Raw genomic sequence first — 12,342 nt, 5'->3', positions numbered from 1 at the left:
TTAGTTGAAGGAGGTTAGTGTCTTTAAGGCACTCACAGTTTTTTTTTTTTTTTTAAGATTTTATTTATTTATTCGACAGAGATAGAGACAGCCAGCGAGAGAGGGAACACAAGCAGGGGGAGTGGGAGAGGAAGAAGCAGGCTCATAGTGGAGGAGCCTGATGTGGGGCTCGATCTCATAACGCCGGGATCACGCCCTGAGCTGAAGGCAGACGCTAAACCGCTGTGCCACGCAGGCGCCCTGGCACTCACAGTTTTTAAGCAGAGACCAATATATAAGATTTTGCCAGGTAACCCAAATGGTACCAAAAAAAAAAATAAATTCTGTTGGGAGAAAAAAAGAGCTTGGTCTTAAAACAGACTAGTGAGAGGAGGAAGATTTTCTAGGTGTGCCAGACCCCATGGGAATGATTCTACTGACTCTGTATAGGGAAATGCTACTTTAATTTATGTGTAGATATATCTCCAAGTTGTTTTTCAAGTAGATAAAAACTACTAGTATGACTAATTTGACTGCTAGTGTTGACTAGGACTAGAGATAAGCCTAGAGATCTAGTTGTCATATTTTAAATGAGAAAACTGAGATACACCCTCTCCCACTCCCCCTGCTTGTGTTCCCTCTCTCACTGGCTGTCTCTCTCTGTCAAATAAATAAATAAAATCTAAAAAAAAAAGTTATCAATTCCCAAGTTAAAAATTCTTAATAGGATAGCAAAAACTCATAATATAAGTAACTTTAATAAGACAATTTACATTATAATATCGTTGAAAGTGAAGCCTGTAGACACAAACATATGATAAAACATGTGGTCTTACTGATTCATTGTTTCCTCTTAGCCATAATATTTACCTACCAAATTTCCTTCTATTTGTAGTGGTGTTTTATGTTTATTGTAGCTAATTGATTCTGGGGATAAAAATAAGCTCTGGTGCCTCTGAAAGTCTCAGCAGCCTTGTACAGTATGTTCTCATTATACTTTCATAATGTAAGTCTCTGGATTACCAGATGTTAAGATAAATGAATAGTTTCAGAAAATATCCTGAAGCCTTGTGGTATAGTCTTGTCAACTCCCCCAAATGGTGGAAATTCATCAGAGATCTTGGAAAGAATATAGCTTAAAAAGGTATGAAGGGAGGTCAGGGAGCTTGATGGTTTAATGGTAACATATAGTATGTTAATACTCTGCTTAGTTTTTTTTTTTTTAATTTAAATTCAGTTAGCCAATGTACAGTACATCATTAATTTTTACTCTGCTTAGTTTTGTACTGTAAAAATCATAAATGCTTTTAAACCAATTAATTATGAGGAAGCACACATACACATGCATGCATGTGCATTTTTTACTTTGGGTAGTTTATGACTGTATCCTTCCAAGATGAGACTGAAAATAAACATTTAATTTCATAGCTCAATAGGCATTGTGGAAATTACAGTATTTTAGCAAACTGAATTAATAGTTTTCTAAAATAATGTAGGTATTGAGCCAAAACAATAGCTTTGAGGCCATAAAAAGGCTGACATAATCAGAATCTCTAATAGTCCACGTATGAAAGTCCTCTCTCTTAGATGTTAGGCAACACCCTGTTCTCAGGAATTACTCTTTGATTAATCCCAGATGCTGCTTTGTTCTTTAATGTCCAGCATGTTTGCAAGAGGAAGTTTTTTTATACCTGTCTTGGTGTGTCTAAGAGTTACATGTCCATGCTTGGGTCTATTCCAGGGAGAGATTCCAATTTATCATCTCTAATGCACCCATGTAGATCAACATTTCATGTTTCTAAGTGGTAGGCATTCCAAAAAGAGAAGACACCAATTTGAGATTGGGGGGGGGTGGGGGGGGCATAGTAGACAAAGAAGAGAATGGTCCCCTGCTTGTTTGTGTAAATCTTCTACCCTCATCCAGGACAGAATCTGCTTAGAGCACCAGCATTCTCCTCTCCCCTTCTTGCTATTCACCCTCGACCCTGCCCCCCCCCCCCCCCAATCCCTCCACATGTGCATGGTGAGTGTGATTGTCATTTTGATGTGTCCACTTGGCTAGGGTATAGTCCCCAGTTATATAATCAAACTCTAATCTCGGTGTTGCTGTATTCTGTCGATATGATTAAAGTCCATTAACTGACTTTTAAATAAGGGCGATTATCCTAAATAATCTGGGTGGGCCTAATTCAGTTGAAAGGTTTTAAAAGTAGAAGGAAGTCTTCTTAATGAGGAAGAAATTGTCTTGCAGACAGCAGCTTCAGCCTGTACCTGAGAGTCCCAGCTTGCCTTTCTTGATGATCTACCTCTGGAGTTCAGACCTGCCTAACCAGCCTCCAAACTGCATAAGACATTCCTTGCAATAAATCTTTTAATATATACCTTCTGCCAATTCTGTTTCTCTGGTTGTATATTTTCTCTTATGCTATGCATTGTTGTGGGTGCTAAGAGTATAGAGGTAAATGAGATGAAGTTCCCATGTACGTGGAGCCTACAGTCTAGCGGCATTTGCATTCCTTAGCTCATCTACACACACAAACGTATTACCATCTGGCAGTATGGAGGATCTTATTCATTGCTAGGTAGGTTTGCATGCTGACACTTGGATCTGAATGAAACCGTGAATGAATTAATAAAAGCATATATTGATCTAACCAATTTTCTTGTAATAATTTTGACATAATCTCTGAGAGCAGCATTTTTACAGATTCTCTTTGATGCTTGAGGAAAGGACATTTCTTTTTCCATATTTTTGCCACATATTGCAATAAACAAGTAGACAGGGATGGCTGGTTGGCTCAGTCTGGTTAAGCATCTGCCTTCAGCTCAGGTCATGATCCCAGGGTCCTGGGATCAAGTCCAGAGTTGGGCTCCTTGCTCAGCAGAGAGCTTGTTTCTCCCTCTGCCTGCTGCTCCCCCTGCTTATGCCCTCTCTCTCTCTGACAAATAGATAAACAAAATCTTTAAAAAGAACAAGCAGACATAATATCCTTCACTGGTAAATTCATTGCAACTAATAGCAAAAAAGAAAAATCATGTGATTCTCTACAAAATTTAAACATTTATATGCAAGCTAGGCCAATAACTCATGGGAGAATTACCTAAGAACTACTATGGAGTTTCCTCTACTACTACAGTTTTGGGGGATGCCTGGGTGGCTCAGTTGGTTAAGCACCCGACTCTTGGTTTTGACTCGGGTCATGATCTCAGGGTCCTGAGATCGAGCCCTGAGTTGGGCTCGTGCTCAGTGCAGAGTCTGCTTGAAGATTCTTTTCCCCCTCCCTCTCCTGTCCCCTCTGCTCCTTCCTCTGCCTGCATGCTCTCTTGCACTCTCTCTCTCTCTAAAATAAATAAATAAATAAAATCTTGGAAAAAAAAAGTTTTGACAGCACTCAGAATGCAAGTTTTCATGAACAAGTCTCATTAGTTTAAAAAATTCTTTATGAGGTAAAAATGGTTCAGGGAAATAATTCAGGAGACAGCTGTAGTGTTATTTTGGGTAAGAGATGTTTGTAGCTTAGACTAGGGGTGTAGAAATGGACAGAAATAAATGAATTTGACAAATATTTAAGATGTGTAGAATGCATACACTATGAAATAGATATAAAAAAAACATTGAATGATTTCTCATGTTTTGTATTTCCGTTCCTTAGAACAACATCCCTGCTTAATGGTGTATCAGTGTCTAGGCGTCCGTCTATACATGTATTGGGGGGAACAAGGAATAATACAGATCAGGGATAAGACAAAAATTGCTAATGAGTAGTCATTCAGTACATCTTGGTGTTACCTTCAAATTCTCTTTGGGACATTCAGTCAACTCAATGTTCAGCTCCCAGTAAGTTCTATTTCCCCTCTGTCAACATGTGTTCCCTTCCTTTCTTCCTTCCACAATTGAAATGAGAGGTATAGATACACACTCTCTGGTGGGGAAAGGATCATTTTTGTGCTTTCCTGTCTTCTCTTCTACCTTCAACAAGTTGTTCATTTTTTTGGTCCCTGGGGTCCTGAGACTGTACTCTGAAATGAAGTCTGTTCTATGATTAGAGAAATATAGCACTTGCTCTCAGTAGTCTTGGATTATCCCAGATGTATCTGTGTGTTTTTCCTCCCAGTCCGCCTGAGGTTTGCATTGTAAATAGGAAGGCAAAATAATTGTTTTAATATTCCTAAACATTTTCATTTCTCCACATCAGTTACCCATCTCTTCCCCAATTCACACCCACCCTCAGTATCTAGTCTTTCCCATTTCTTGTAAGAAGGGACTTTCCCTACATCATATCATGAGTTTCCATGTCATGCATTTTCCTATCATATATCTTCCTTGAAAAAGACCTCGTCAGAATGTTTATATTTTGTCCCTCCAAATATACTTTATATTCCCTAAGCCTTATTCTCGGTGTGTAAATATAAACTTTTGGTAGTGGAAGGACTTTGCCTATTTCTGTAAAACCTGAATTTCAAGATGAACATTTTACCATTCACACAAACTACATTCTAATTTTAAAGTCAAAGTGAAGCAAAGAGCTGTTTATTCTTGACTATCTGCCCTATATAGTATGTAATAATTCAAGGATGGAAAAGTAGGAGTTCATAATGGAATTTTATTTATATGTAATAAAAAATTGAAATATTTTTTATTTATATGTAAAAAAATACTGAAAAGTTTAGAAAAAATTTCTTTGTGATATATACACTGGGGTTTTGATAGGATGAACCATTTTTCTGGGGTGCTGGTGAGGATTCCACCTCCTTTCCAACTTCATATACTGCTGATGGAAACGTAAAATGGAACCGACACTCTCAAGAACAATTTGATGGTTTCTTAAAAAGTTAAACAGACATTTATCATATCCAGCCATTTCACTCCTAAATATTTACCCAAGGTAAAGAAAAGCTTGAATCCATACAAAGACTAGTATGCAAATATTTATAGCAGCTTTATTTGTAATAGCCCCAAACTTGAAACAACCCATCAACTGGTAAAAGGGTAAAAAAAAAAAAAGGATAAAACTATTGATACATTCAACATAGATGATCTCAAAATAATTATCTAAGTGAAACAAGCCAGGCATAAAACAAACACATACTACATTATTCCATTTATATACAATTCTAGAAAATGCAAACTAATCCCTAGTGACAAAAAGCAGATTAGTGAGTTCCTGATGGGGACAAGGATGGAAGTAGGGAGAGATGGATTACAGAAGGCTATGAGGAACCTTTTGGAATGATGAGGTTAATTTATATATTAGGACCCACAGAATGGAGGCAGTTCCAGTGGTCCTGGCCCATGTCACAAATCTAAACCGAAGTCTGTTTGCAGTTACTACAAATGCCTCACTGTCAAGGAAACCTGACACACGTCAATCACAATCCTCCAGCTCAACTTCGGTTAGTCTATTTTACTCAGAAAATAGGACCTACTAGTCCTGTAAGGAAATCCTCACTTCTAGCCAGTCGTGCCCTGTTTCTCCATGCCTCTTCTAATGCTCTTTAAAACTGACTCGTACCCAAAATCCTTCCAGAAGAGTGTGCCATTGCTTGTGAGGCACTGTATTCCCGAATCCATGGACCGTTTCCCCTTGAAGAAAGGACATTATTTTAGTTTTGTAATTTGACAAGAAGTAATGAGTTATTCATTATTTTAACTGTGGTGAAAGCTTACAGGTATATACGTGCATTAAAACTCATATAATTGTGCTCTTTTACACAGGTTATTGTACCTCAATTATAGTTTGATAAAACTATATTAAAAAAAGGAAAACATATATACTCACATGAAACATGTCCTATGCTTATAGAATGCAATAGGAATAATTCCTTTTATTGCACCAGTCACTTAACTTTCATAATATTTCATTTATTTTAATCCACATACATTTTAGGGTTCTCTCCTAGTCATTTGTACTCTCTGTGTGGCATGTATCTTCACTGGTCAAGGTTATGATGAAATTAATTTTCCTGTGGTAAGACTATGTAAAAATTTCAAATTGCGTGTACATCCCGGTTTTGTGGAATTTCTGACAGACCAACTCTAGAAGTTCCCCTCCCTCAAAACTACTGATGTAAAATGTGGTTAACAGATACAACCATCTCTTCACTTGAATCCCTCCAGATGCAGAGGTGATGCCTCCATCAAATGTCTTGGATTTTTCACCCATTTCTAGCTAAACGCTTAAAAAGACTCAATAGAACTGCCCTGTTTTGGGAGAATGTAGCATTGTGTCCTTTTTTTCACAGTATATGTGTACACAAATATTTTGACCATTATTATCTAATTGTGGGGTCAGTTTTCCCAGAACAGTGGTGCCATTGACTACTTCGTCTAATTAGAAAGCATGTGGGAAATTGTAACCTATACAAAGGTGATCTTTTGAGCATGTGGTCCTAAATATCATGGTCTTAATTCTTTGTATTTGATTCTTAAATTCTACTGGAATTACACAAACTCTGTTAGTTGAGACTAATATTTTTATACAGAGTCTGACACATTGTGAGTGTTTCATAAATCTTAGATAATCCGGTGACAATAAATAATTGCCGTTTTCAAGGTAGTGCGGTTGTTTTGCCAAGGGCAAACTGAGTCTTTCAAGCAGAAGTCAATTATGCCTGCCTTCTTGTAGGTGCAATTTTCCCCTCACCCACTGAGCCCTTAGGGTATAATTCAGAAGAGGTTTTGTACCCAAAATGAGTGATGGTCTTTAACAACTGTAATAGTTGGTACTGTTTGCCAGAAGTGTCCTCCACCTTTCATTTGATCTCAGCCACACGCATCATATGCATTTGCTGGGTTTTCTAGGATGATTTTTAGGTTGAAATGTTAGTGAATGAGAAAAGAAGTGCTCAGCAAGCCGAGTTTAGAGTCAGTGCTGGGTGTCTTTTTTTGTTTGTTTTAATTAATTTTATCTTTTATTTTTGAGGCACTGTCTTTTATTTTATAAATGGCCACTGCATATTTGAAACACATTGCATTGATCAACTTTTCCCAAACAGTGCTATGCAGAGCACTAGACGTTCATGATTTATTAATAGGTGGTTGGTTAAAAAAAATTAGAGTGTCTCATTAAATAAATTTGTTAACTGTGTGTTAAACAAAGTTGAACAGATTCCTCTGCAGCAGGATTTCTCAGAACCTTTCGTATGTCACTGAATTTTTAATCTCTAAGATAAACATATAGTACACAATATTGGCTAAACATATTTGATCACAGCACCTTTTTTTTAAATTCAAAAATACCTAATTTTCATCTTGCAGAACATGAACACACTTTGAAATTAATTTGGAGATATCTCTCTGTATATGTTCCTTTTCACATATATTTTAATTGCAAATCAAAACAGGAGAAATCTGAAAAATGACTATAAATTTAGCAAGAATAGCCTTGTCTCTATACTTATATATCTATAAAATACATACGTATGTTAAATATTGTAACACATGTATTATTCAAAATGACATATATGTGTGCATTATGGCTTTTTAAATATTAAAATAAATAATCTCCTGTCATGAATTATACCTCTCCCATTTTCCTCTGCAGTGTTCACTAAAGAACGTCTAAAATTTTGTACTACAAGATTAGTAGGAAATTTCTATCAAAGTGCTCCTCTTCATCCTCGCCTTCCCCTCCTCTTCCTCAAAAAACAAAAAAGAAAAGAAAAGAGAAGAAGAGCTCATATCTACTGCCGCAATGCCAAATATGAAGTGTTTTGCTGTGGCTTCTAATTTTATTTGATACACTTAGAATTTTTTCTGGCTTTTCTTGGCAAACATTATAGCAAAGTTAATTTGGGAATGTGATATCTGGAGGGTCTAAGAAATGACTGACTTCTAGAGAGATAAAGGGACTTATTCAATAACATATATTTAAGTTGGGGCAATTGAGAGTGAAGTTTGTGTTCTTTCTTTCTTTTTGCTTTTTTAAAAAATTTCCTTCCTTTTAGAAAAAAAAAATTAAGTAAGATCTGTGCCCAGCATGGGGCTTGAACTCATACCCCTGAGATCAGGAGTCATACGCTCGCTCTGCTGACTGAGCTAGCCAGGTGACCCAATGTTTGTGTTTTTTTTTTTTTTTTAACGATTTTATTTATTTATTTGACAGAGGTAGACAGCCAGCGAGAGAGGGAACACAAGCAGGGGGAGTGGGAGAGGAAGAAGCAGGCTCATAGCGGAGGAGCCTGATGTGGGGTTCGATTCCATAGCGCCGGGATCACGCCCTGAGCCGAAGGCAGACGCTTAACCGCTGTGCCACCCAGGCGCCCCCCAATGTTTGTGTTTTTTAACTTACTGTCCAATAGTTTTCCTGTCATGCTACACTGGCCAATGTGTTTATGAAGGAAGGTAATCTGATCGGTAAGCTTCAAATTTTTCAGGGATGTAGAATGATATGAAAAAAATCCACGAGAGGAGAAGTTGAGAAAAGCTGAATAAATTAGCTAGGTTTACATTTTGAGTAAACCAGGAACACTAGATGTGTGCACACAGTTTCTGGTGAGAAAGTGTAGGTGGTTCAGGTCAACTACCGGTAAATCCACTCAAAACTCCCAGTACCTTTACATGGGTCCTCGTTACAGGCTTCCTGACTAAACAATGACATTAGGATTGTTGATTTCATTATCATCCTTCTCATTACCCATACTGTCATCACTGCGAGGAAGAATGCCTACTTTTATTGTTTTTTAAAAGATTTTAAAGATTAATTTATTTATTTGAGAGAGAGTGCGAGGGAGAGGGAGGGAGAGTCCCAACCAGGCTTCCCGCTGAGCACAGAGCCCTACACAGGGCTCAGTCTCCAGACCCTGAGATCACGAACTGAGCTGAAACCAAGAGTCGGTTGCTTAACTAACTGCACCACCCAGGCACCCCAGAATGGCTACTTTTTTGTATTGTTTTTTTCTAATTGCTTACAAAGACACAGGAATAATTTCTACAATATTTTGAGCTCATGTTTGAGATGAATGTTGAACATCTTCCTTCTTTTCAATGCATTTTTCTGCTCCCTTTCACTTTTCCTTAATAATAATGTAAACCTTTATAATTAGCTATTCATAAAAATTCCTTCATTATAAAGAAAAAACATTATTCATAAAGCAAAACTTCCAAAGGGAAGACTGTGATCAATGGTTGATGTATTCTTAAATATTCTAGGAATGTGTCAGATTACTAAATATTTAACTAAGATTTCTCCTTTCCACCCCAGATTCAAAGCATTTCAAGTGTCCCTATGTTTTTGATTAGGTGAAAGTTATTCAAATATTATTTTACCTTTGATTCTAGTGACCATTCATTCTTTATGAGCTTGATCCTGTGCTGGATTCTGGGACACCACTCATAAATTCTGCTTACTAGGCTGGTCATTCCTCAGTCAGCCTTGCAAGGATTTTCTTTCTCTACCTGACACTCAACATTTGAGATTTCCTAGGGTTCTGCTGTCAGGCTTGTGTCCTTTCCCTCAGCTCTCAGGGTGAATGTAAGATAAATCATCACCACATGAGTATGTTAAAGGAAACCGTGCGTTTCAGCTCCCTCTATATGTCCATCTCCTTGACGTTCTCTTTCTAATCCTGGCCAGGCATGTGCTCTCCTCAAAAAGCTGGAATCCTCTCTCCTACTTTCCATGTTCTGTCATTTATGAGTCCTAAAATTCTACTTCCTAAGCATCTCTTTATTCCATTCTTTGATCTCCTTATTTCAGACCTTTGTCATTTCCTACCTTGAATATTGAAATAATCTCTATTTTCCTAATTACCCGGCTAGTCCCTTTCTGGGGCACTTTGGACCTTGTCTGTTTATAACCATTCTGTGTCCGTAAAGTCCAAACCCCTGGGCAGGACATAAATCCCTGTTGTGATTGGGCCCTTGTCCACCTTTTCTGCCTCATCTCCTCCCACTCTGTCTGAGTCTGACAGATTTGCTCTGGGGAAACTATTCACAATACATCAAATTATCTCTTTCTCTTGGGCCTCTGTGGTTCTGTACAAACTCCTTCATCCATCTGAAGTGCCTTTGCCTCTTTGTCTTTGGGAGACACCTATCTACCCTTCAGGTGACCCTCTTCTGTCCAGTTGTCTCCATGATCCCACTCCTGTAGCATGCATTTACTGAGTTTTTTATGGGATGTATTGCATTATATTTTAGTGGTTTTAGTAACCTGTGTGTTTTATTTGCATATGGAAATCTTATCTTGCAGTTCTTTGTACCCTAAATTAAAATTGCAACATAAAAGATAAAATGACTAGGAATAAACAAAATGAGGAATGTATAGTCTTTTATGAAAAAGTTTTTTATATATTCCCAAGGTCTCGGAAGAAGACATGCACAAATAGAAAGGCACGTCATGAGCACCTGGGTGGCTCAGTTGGTTAAGCATCTGCCTTCAGCTTGGGTCATGATCTCAGGGTCCTGGGATCCAGCCCCACATCTGGCTCCCCACTCAGTGGGGAGTCTCCTTCTTCCTTCCCTCTGCTCCTCCTCCTGCTTGTGTGTTCTCTGTCTCTCAAATAAATGCATAAAATCTTTAAAAAAAAAAAAAAAGAAAGGCACATCATGTTTTCACATAGGAAAATTCAGTATCATAAACATTTTTCCTAAGCTAATCTATATATTTAACAGGCCTCCAAAAATATTACTGGTTTTTTTCTTCATTTTTTTGAGCTTGACAAATTGAATCTAACATTCAAATGAAAAATAAAGAATCAAAAATTGACCAAAAATTTCTGGAAAAGGAGAATAATATGTTAGGGGAAGATGATTAGCCTGGATATTTCAAATATTTTAAAATATTATATTAGATATTTACAATATTAGATATTTAAAAATATTATACCACTATAAAACATAGAACATGGTATTGGAATAGAAAAAGATACAAACCAATGGAAGGGAATAGAAGGTCTAGAAATAGATGGGGATACATATGAGGATTGAGTATATGATTAAGGTAGTGCCTCAAGTCTTTAGAGACCAATAATTGCTATACAGACTATGATCAATTTTGAAAAAATAATCTTATATAACACCACAATAAATAGCAATGAATTAAAGATTTAAATGTGAAGAATGAAAGCATAAAAGAAATACTTCAATAAGCCATAGGAAAATCTTTTTATAAAATTAGAGTAGGGAAAAGCTTTCTAACTCTATGACATAAAAACAATAAGCCATAAGAGAGAAATTTGATAAATTGATAACTACATGTAAATAATTTCTGCATGCAAAGATTACCGTAAATAAAATTCAAGAAATAATCCCCAAATCAGGGGAAAACATGTGTAACTCATATTACAGACATAGGGCTAAAGACCTATGAACAAATAAAGATAGGTAAAATAAACGAAGAAATAGTTAACAGAAAAGGAAAGGAAATATAAATGTCTCTTCAACATAAGAAAAAAAGCATAACTTTACTCACAGGAGTAATAATACACATTGAAACACATTGTGATACCATTTATTATCTTTCAGATTAATAAATATGAAAACAGTTCGTGTTACAAGATGTGGGAAAACAATATTTTCTTTTAGATTGTTGGTTTGGAGTGTAAATGGGTACAAATTTTATAGAGGGAAATTTCATAATACCTATCAAAATTACAAATCCAACGATTTGATCCAGCAATTCTGTGTGTAAGGATTTAATTCACAGATATATCTGGGACTGTGTTAAGGTATTTCCTATTTTAAAATGTAAGTAAATTTTTAACATAAAAATTAAATGAACTTTTGTTTAAGAAAATCACCATTTCACCATCTTTTGGTCTAGGTTCTCCCCACGTTTTGTTTCAAGCATACAGGCCTTTGTCATGAATCCACTGTGAACCTGACAAATACATTTCTCTACAAACTACATACGTTAAAAATGCTAACAATTAGTAGAAAATTTAGAAGGAAAATGTTTACTCTTCGTATCTTCTATTTTGAAATGGAAATTCTAACATTTTATTTAGCCTGAGAAAGTAAATGGTCTTAAAAAATTACTGATGCAACATACATTGGTTATACACCATGCATTGCTTTTCCAGAACACTTACACTTTTAAAAAAGAACAATTATGTATTTTAGGATAGACGTTTTGATCAAACATTGTTCACTTATTTTAACTTATAAAAAATAAAAAATATAAGTAATATATGGAGTTACTTGACTTGATGGTTTTGTGGAGATGTTAGTATAAATATTTGACCTTCATCTTGGCCTCTGGGGAGCAGAGTAAGCATTAAGCTTTTCAGAATGGAGTTCTCACACATATGGCTACATGCTATGCTGTCCTGGAGAGGCAGGTGGCTAAGTCTGGCCCTAGCCATAGAGTCCCCAAAGATTTACTTTTCCCTGACAGCTACACAGAGAAACTGTGTATAATC

General features: G+C 36.5%; 1 protein-coding gene across 2 annotated transcripts in view; it reads left to right on the top strand.

The window, feature by feature from the left end:
- Positions 1-12,342, top strand: part of ANK2 (ankyrin 2) — a 629,716-nt gene that overhangs the window by 258,925 nt on the left and 358,449 nt on the right. The window lies entirely within an intron of this gene.

This window comes from Ailuropoda melanoleuca, chromosome 11 (genome assembly GCF_002007445.2).
Source record: "Ailuropoda melanoleuca isolate Jingjing chromosome 11, ASM200744v2, whole genome shotgun sequence".
Classification (NCBI taxonomy): Eukaryota; Metazoa; Chordata; class Mammalia; order Carnivora; family Ursidae; genus Ailuropoda; species Ailuropoda melanoleuca.
The sequence above is the reverse complement of the archived record's forward strand: the minus strand, read 5'-3'. Positions and strand labels throughout refer to the sequence as shown.